This window comes from Thunnus thynnus, chromosome 7 (assembly GCF_963924715.1).
Source record: "Thunnus thynnus chromosome 7, fThuThy2.1, whole genome shotgun sequence".
NCBI lineage: Eukaryota > Metazoa > Chordata > Actinopteri > Scombriformes > Scombridae > Thunnus > Thunnus thynnus.
The window spans coordinates 9177208-9183461 of NC_089523.1; the positions used below are offsets into that span (position 1 = coordinate 9177208).

Sequence of the window (6254 nt, forward strand, 5' to 3'; positions counted from 1 at the left end):
TTCTTACTACGAACAGAAAGGAAGTTGTTCCTCAGCATATTTAAATATCACTAATTACAAAATGCCACATACCTGTACATAGCAGACATGTCCCCATATTTCCCAGAGCCTTGTATTTAAAAAACAACCCATGCATTTAAATCTTCGTATATTTAAAAAATATATATATTTAGCCTGTCAAAAATACACGTTTTCTTCCACTGACACTAATTCCAAGAGGACTCACAGAACATGTAAGTAGGTTGGCCAACCTGACATGTTTGACTTTAGTGTGTTGTCAAAATGTACTATATATCTATGTTTTAGTCCATTAAGCCACTAGAAGTGTGATCCCAAATTGTTAGTGTTAATATTTTGTTGCTATCTCCACACATTAGTTATCTCCACGCATGTAACTCATTGATGTAAATGTAACATTTGTTGTGACAACATTCATAAACGGAAACTGCTAGTACAAGATCATCCAAGTAATCATAGTCACATAGGGGCTTATAAATATGCTTCCTGACCACTACTACTACCACTAGATTCTGTTGATGCATAATGAACCATGTCAGGGTGTCACATGGTTATCTTGAGGGACAACAAAGAAAAAGCATTTTGGCAGCTCAGCCTTTAAGCCATCATGTCAGCCCTACAGAGGGTTGTTCACTGCAAAAGTGTCTCTCCAGCCAGAGTGTGTCTGACTCTCAGGGAGCTGTCAGTCTTGAGGGAGTTGAGGTCAGCTCTTCTGCAAACAGTCAGGGTGTTTTCTGACATCTGTGACAGGACCAGATGTTCCTGCTTTACATGATCGCAGTGCCGTGCTACCACTCGCCCGAACGCCACTTAACTTAGTCAGGAGTAGTGCATGTCAGTGTACGTGTGCATTTATATGTGTGTGTCACTGTTTTCTCACATCTGCACTTATGCATGGGATCATGTCTGTATTTGTCAGTGTCTGGCAAAGGTAAGTGGCAAAGGTTAAAGTTAATTATTTGACAGGAATACTGTAGAAGCATGATTACTAGCATGGGAATTTACAGAGAATCAACACTGTATGACCAAAAAAAAAAAGAAAAAAGTAATTAAGGTTTGTGTTTTCTGGGATTGCTTTGGATTGTGTGGTTGATGATCCAAACCCTGCAGAACGATGATCATTGAAGTCTGTTTCACTGAAGAGCCCAACATAAAGGCCAGGAGGAGTGAATAATATTGTACCATTTCATGGAGTAATTGCTCCATCAATCACACAGCACCGAGCAGCAGAGACAACAACTGTGAAGAAGCTGCACTCCACTTCAAACAATAATTTGGGGTAAAATGATTTTGACTCAAACACCACAGGGCTTTTTGCATCTAGAAGGGCATGTGTGTGTGTGTGTGTGTGTGTGTTGTTTTGTTTGGGAAATTGGATGCTGACAGGACAGTTAGTCGTTGTTGAAGTGTGGGTCGAAGCTGGTTTGGGTGATATGACAATATTTTGAGATAACAGACATTTGTTTTCCCATACTCTTTATGCTGAGGTAGCTATCCCCTAATGTCTCTGGTATTGTTATGTCATTGTGGTCGGTGTTACAATTCAGTGAGTACAACTGCTTCTAGGCAATATTAGATTTACTGAATCGTTGCATCAGTGTGATGAAATACCTTGATTGTTCCCTGGACAATCAACAGACATTCCTGTATGCTTGTTTCAAAAAACTATTGTGTGACATCCTGCCTGGACTTTAGGTGTTTTTTGGTCTTATGTTGTGTTCTTTGGGGTCTCCTGGTTTGCACTTCTGTTTAGTCCTTCGGTTCATAAGGGTTTTCTTGTATGATTTGGGTGGTGGGTTTAGAGGACTGCATCATTAGTTTGTTGGGTTGTGTGCTTGGGTTTGTGTTCGAGGTTGGTTTTGGATGGGTTAGTGTAGGTGGTGTTGAGTTTGTTTTCTGGGTTTTTGTTCTCTGTTTCCCTTGTGTGTTCATGTACTCCTCCACACCTGCCCTGCATTTGGACTCGTTAGCCCTGCCCTGCTCTGTTTTCCCCACACCTGCCCTGTGTTAGCCTCGTCAGCCCTGCCCTGCTCCCTGTGTTTCCTCAGCCAATCAGCTCCCTGTATGTTCACTCCCCTCTCGAATTCTCCACCCATCTCCCCACCTGCACCTCATCTCCTTGTTAGTTCAGTTTCTTTTTAAGTTCTGGTTTTCTGTTCAGTCCTCGTTGGATCGTTTTGTGTTGTTTCATCTGCTAGTTCTGTTTAGCTCTGTTTGCCTGTTTATGACCATCCACAATTAAAGGAGATTTTTCATCATATCTACATTCCGGCCTCTGTGTTTGGGTCCACTCCTGCTTCCCCCCCTGACACTATTGAGTATTATGCTGTCAAGTTAAGCTAAATGTTGTAGCCTGTTATGTAGTTGGAGACAATGTGTGTTGTGCACAGCATGTTAATTTGTCAATTATTAATTACAAATTTTCTCATACAAATTTTTCCTGAACTTTTTTTTTCTTAGCTTGCTCTTTCTTTACCTATTTGTTCTCTAATTCCATCCATAGAACACATTTAACTTATTCACCCAACATTTTTAATAAGATCACTGAACAGTCAGACTTTAATCTGACATTAATTAGCTCTGTATTGGCCTGCTGATAGACTGTGTCAAAACATCAAAGAGAGGACTTTTGGTGGTAGCGTCCGGTGACATCAGGTGCATCTCATATCTTCAGAACTCTCGCGTTCTCACAAACACACTCAGCCACCAAGCATCCCAGTCTAATTTCCTAATACATTAGCAGTCTCTCAGTAAAACAGTACATTTAAGAACAGACTGTTGCCTCACAGCCACTAACACCCCCAACACATCTGTCCATATGAATATCCATCTCTACAGTCGAATCAAACAGCCAGACAGACTGAACTCAATAGCTCAAAACAAAAACACAGCAGGACACCAACGCAGATGAGAGCCATCTGAGACTAAAGAGACCGCAGTTCTTCCCCAAGCAGGTTTACCCAGTCAAACACAGAGCCACAGCCTAAAGGAAGAGAGGGATTCAACTTCCCATTACTGTCTAATAAGAGAGCAATCAGTGGACCCCTAATTTGAAAGCTTCTTTCTCATTGGAGAAATTGCAAAGTAGTTGTGATGGTGGATGGTGGGAAGCAATGGCCAAAAAAGAGAAAGCAACTTGACTAGAATCTGTTAGGAGGTGTTTAAATTAGGTGAACTCAATCAATATGTCATTTTAAAACATTTCTTAAAACATACAAACAATTGCTTTTGTGTACACTTGTTTTTCTCTTTATTGTTCAGTGTTGCATGAAATCTGTACTGTTCTATTTACTATTATTTATGTATTTTTATGGGGTTTTTGGAAAAATAGGCTATATGAAATGAAGAAATGAAGAAACTTACAGTACATACATTTTAATTTTGTATCATGTTTTGCATAGTGCTGAACTTCACCTACCTCTAGAGCCTAGAGCTACCCCTTTAGCCTGTTTGTTGTGCTGGTTTAAGTTTTCTACATGGGTAATGACTGAATAATGTCTTATCTTATGTTTGAGAGTTATATTTTTATGTCTAAAATTATGCCCATAGAAATTACAGCCCAAATTCATATGTCTCCTATATTGATTACCTATGTTGTGGTGTTTTACACTTGGATTGAACAGGAGCAAGGGGTTAAAGGGCAATTTGGCCTGTCTTTCTAAGGCAGCGAGTGGCTGTCGCCTTCTGTCAATCACTTTTTTTGTTTTGTTTTGTTTTAGAAAGGTCTGGTGGCCCTTGCAGCTCTGATCAATATGTGAGCAGATGTCTTTGCTTTACACTACTAGTTAGTGAACTTGAAAATAATTTGTTTATTGCATTGTTGGACAGAGTATGGATGTCTAGTTTTTGCAAGTATGTGAGGCATAATCACCCAAGTTACTGAAAAAAATGAAAGGATGAGCAATCCAAGGGACAGGTCCAACTAGCCTAAAGTCATTATCACAATACAAGCATTGAATTGAAATGTTTCTTAAGGATGAACTTGCCCGATCTTTATTATTTTGTTCTTTATGGCTATTAATTACTTAAGTTGGTGTTAGGAACTCTATCTATATTTCTCCCTTCCCTATGTTTTCCCATTGTTTCCCCTTCCTAGTGTTTCATATTTGTCAAGCCACAGCAGTATAAATCCCCAGTTCATCTCTCCAGACTCTGCCAGATTGTTCGGTCACCAATGCGGGTCACCACGCCGGTTTCCAGTAAACCTGCCATGTCAGCCTCGTACTCGTCTGCTGTTTGCCAGTTTGGATCATGTCTACTCTGCTCTGCCTCAAGCCCCTCTGCCTGCTTCAGTCCTTCGCCCTGCACCACTCCCTGCTCTGCTCTGCCGTTATAAGCCTCATACCATATGCAAAGCCAAAGAACACTCAGCTAAGCCATCAGATCTATCTACAACTCAAGCTACAATAAACTGCCCTTTAACCATCCCTGTGTCTCCTGGTCTGTGTTTGCATTTGGGTCCTAAATTGAACTGTTATAACAGAAATTATGTATTCTTGCTACAATTGAACAGGACTGATTCTGGATGCACACACACACACACACACAGAGGGAGATGGAGACATTAGCCTACATAACTTTAAATTGCATTTTTGTCAGTTGTATGTGTAATCACACTGTCTTGACAGTAGTGTTACTGAAGGACATACATTTAAAACAATTGTGAAGTAGTTAACAAGATACATATGCTACATTGGTATTTAACCAAGCACTGAAAAATACATGTTTAATGGTTGCTAATAAACTGCAACGTTATATTCAGTCACTCACTCACTTAACATTGCTAAGTGTGACAATTCTGCAAGCTGCATGAGGAGAGAGGTGTGAGGTGTGCTTAAACAAACACATACAGACAGAGAGTATGTGAGATACAGTTTAATAGACTAAACTTAGGATGTAATTTAAGCACCTAGGCACATAGAAGCCATTCAACTACTCCTTTTTACTTGACTTCCTTGTAAAGTTCCGTCAAGGTTGAATTAAAAAAAATAATCTCAATACCAATAATAATGATGAAAATTGAATTACATTTTTTAAATAAAACACGAGGTAAGGACTGTATCTGCAGTCTTTTTGGACACATTAATGTAGGTTGGTTGTAGATATACAGTAACATTGTGTCACAAAATTATTTTTTTCATTTCTAAATCATGGAGGACTTCTAAAATGCTGGAACAAAAAATCAAAAGCATTGAAAGATTTGCTGAACCTGGGGCCAATATAAAGGACTACAGTCTTTACAATGCAGCTGGCTAATGGGGAGATGTCTGCAAAGACTTGAAAGTGCCCAATACACCTGTCAATCGGCTAAAAATTCATAAGGCAACCATGCATCCTTGGAGGGTATTTTCTCTTTTATAATATTATGCCATTGATGATGTATGATGAAGTAATTGTTGGGTCTCAGAGCTAAACTCAGTACTATATTTCAAGATATTTATATGTACACATTACTTTGAAAGATAAGCTACTTTTGATATGTAGTACACAAGAAAGAGGTCAAAAAGAAATTTTTACTGTGACATTTTTAATAGGACACTTCAGGGGTCAAGAGCAACTTCAAAGGGACAGATGTTGATGTTGAGGAGAAACCATGCGGAGAGCACAATTCCTCCTTGGTAAGTTGTCCAACGTTTCAGTTGAAAGTTTTTCATTTATAAATATAATGCCACAGTGGTGATTTGTATCTGCTTAATTAAATATATTTATATTTTCAGGAGAAAGAGGTAAGACTTAATAATAACATTATATATGCCATGCTAATGTAACAGTAACATCTCAATCTTGCATTTGTTATTGCCAACTGTAGCATTAGTTATGTGGTCTAAAATTTTGAAAAAAAACAAAACAAAAAAAAAAAACAACTTTAATTGCTACAGGATGTACAGCAAGCCATATGGTCATGAATTATTAGCATCTTATGTTTTCCGTCCCCCCTCCCCACCCCTCACCCCTCTCTCTCTTGTTCTTTCCAGGAACTGTTGGAGACCAACAGTGACAGTCCAAAGTCATTTGTCTCAATTTGTAAATAAAGACAGTCCTCAGTTTGAGTCCAAATCTGCATCCTCCAGTGAAAAGGTAAATGTATTTCACACAATAAATATATAAATATCTGGTGTACTTTTAGTGACATTTTTTAGTATTAATGACAGTTTTGTTTCAGGGCTTTTGTGAGGGTTTGTTTACAGAGAGTCGTCATTTTGAAATAGATCCTCAAGAAAAGCTCTGGTAGGATT

General features: G+C 38.8%; 1 long non-coding RNA gene across 1 annotated transcript; it reads left to right on the top strand.

The window, feature by feature from the left end:
• Nucleotides 1-1126: 1126 nt before the first annotated feature.
• LOC137186710 (uncharacterized) lies at nucleotides 1127-4443 on the top strand. The gene is made up of 2 exons (XR_010929082.1): nucleotides 1127-1297; nucleotides 4168-4443. It is a non-coding gene; the product is annotated as an uncharacterized lncRNA (long non-coding RNA).
• Nucleotides 4444-6254: the final 1811 nt, after the last annotated feature.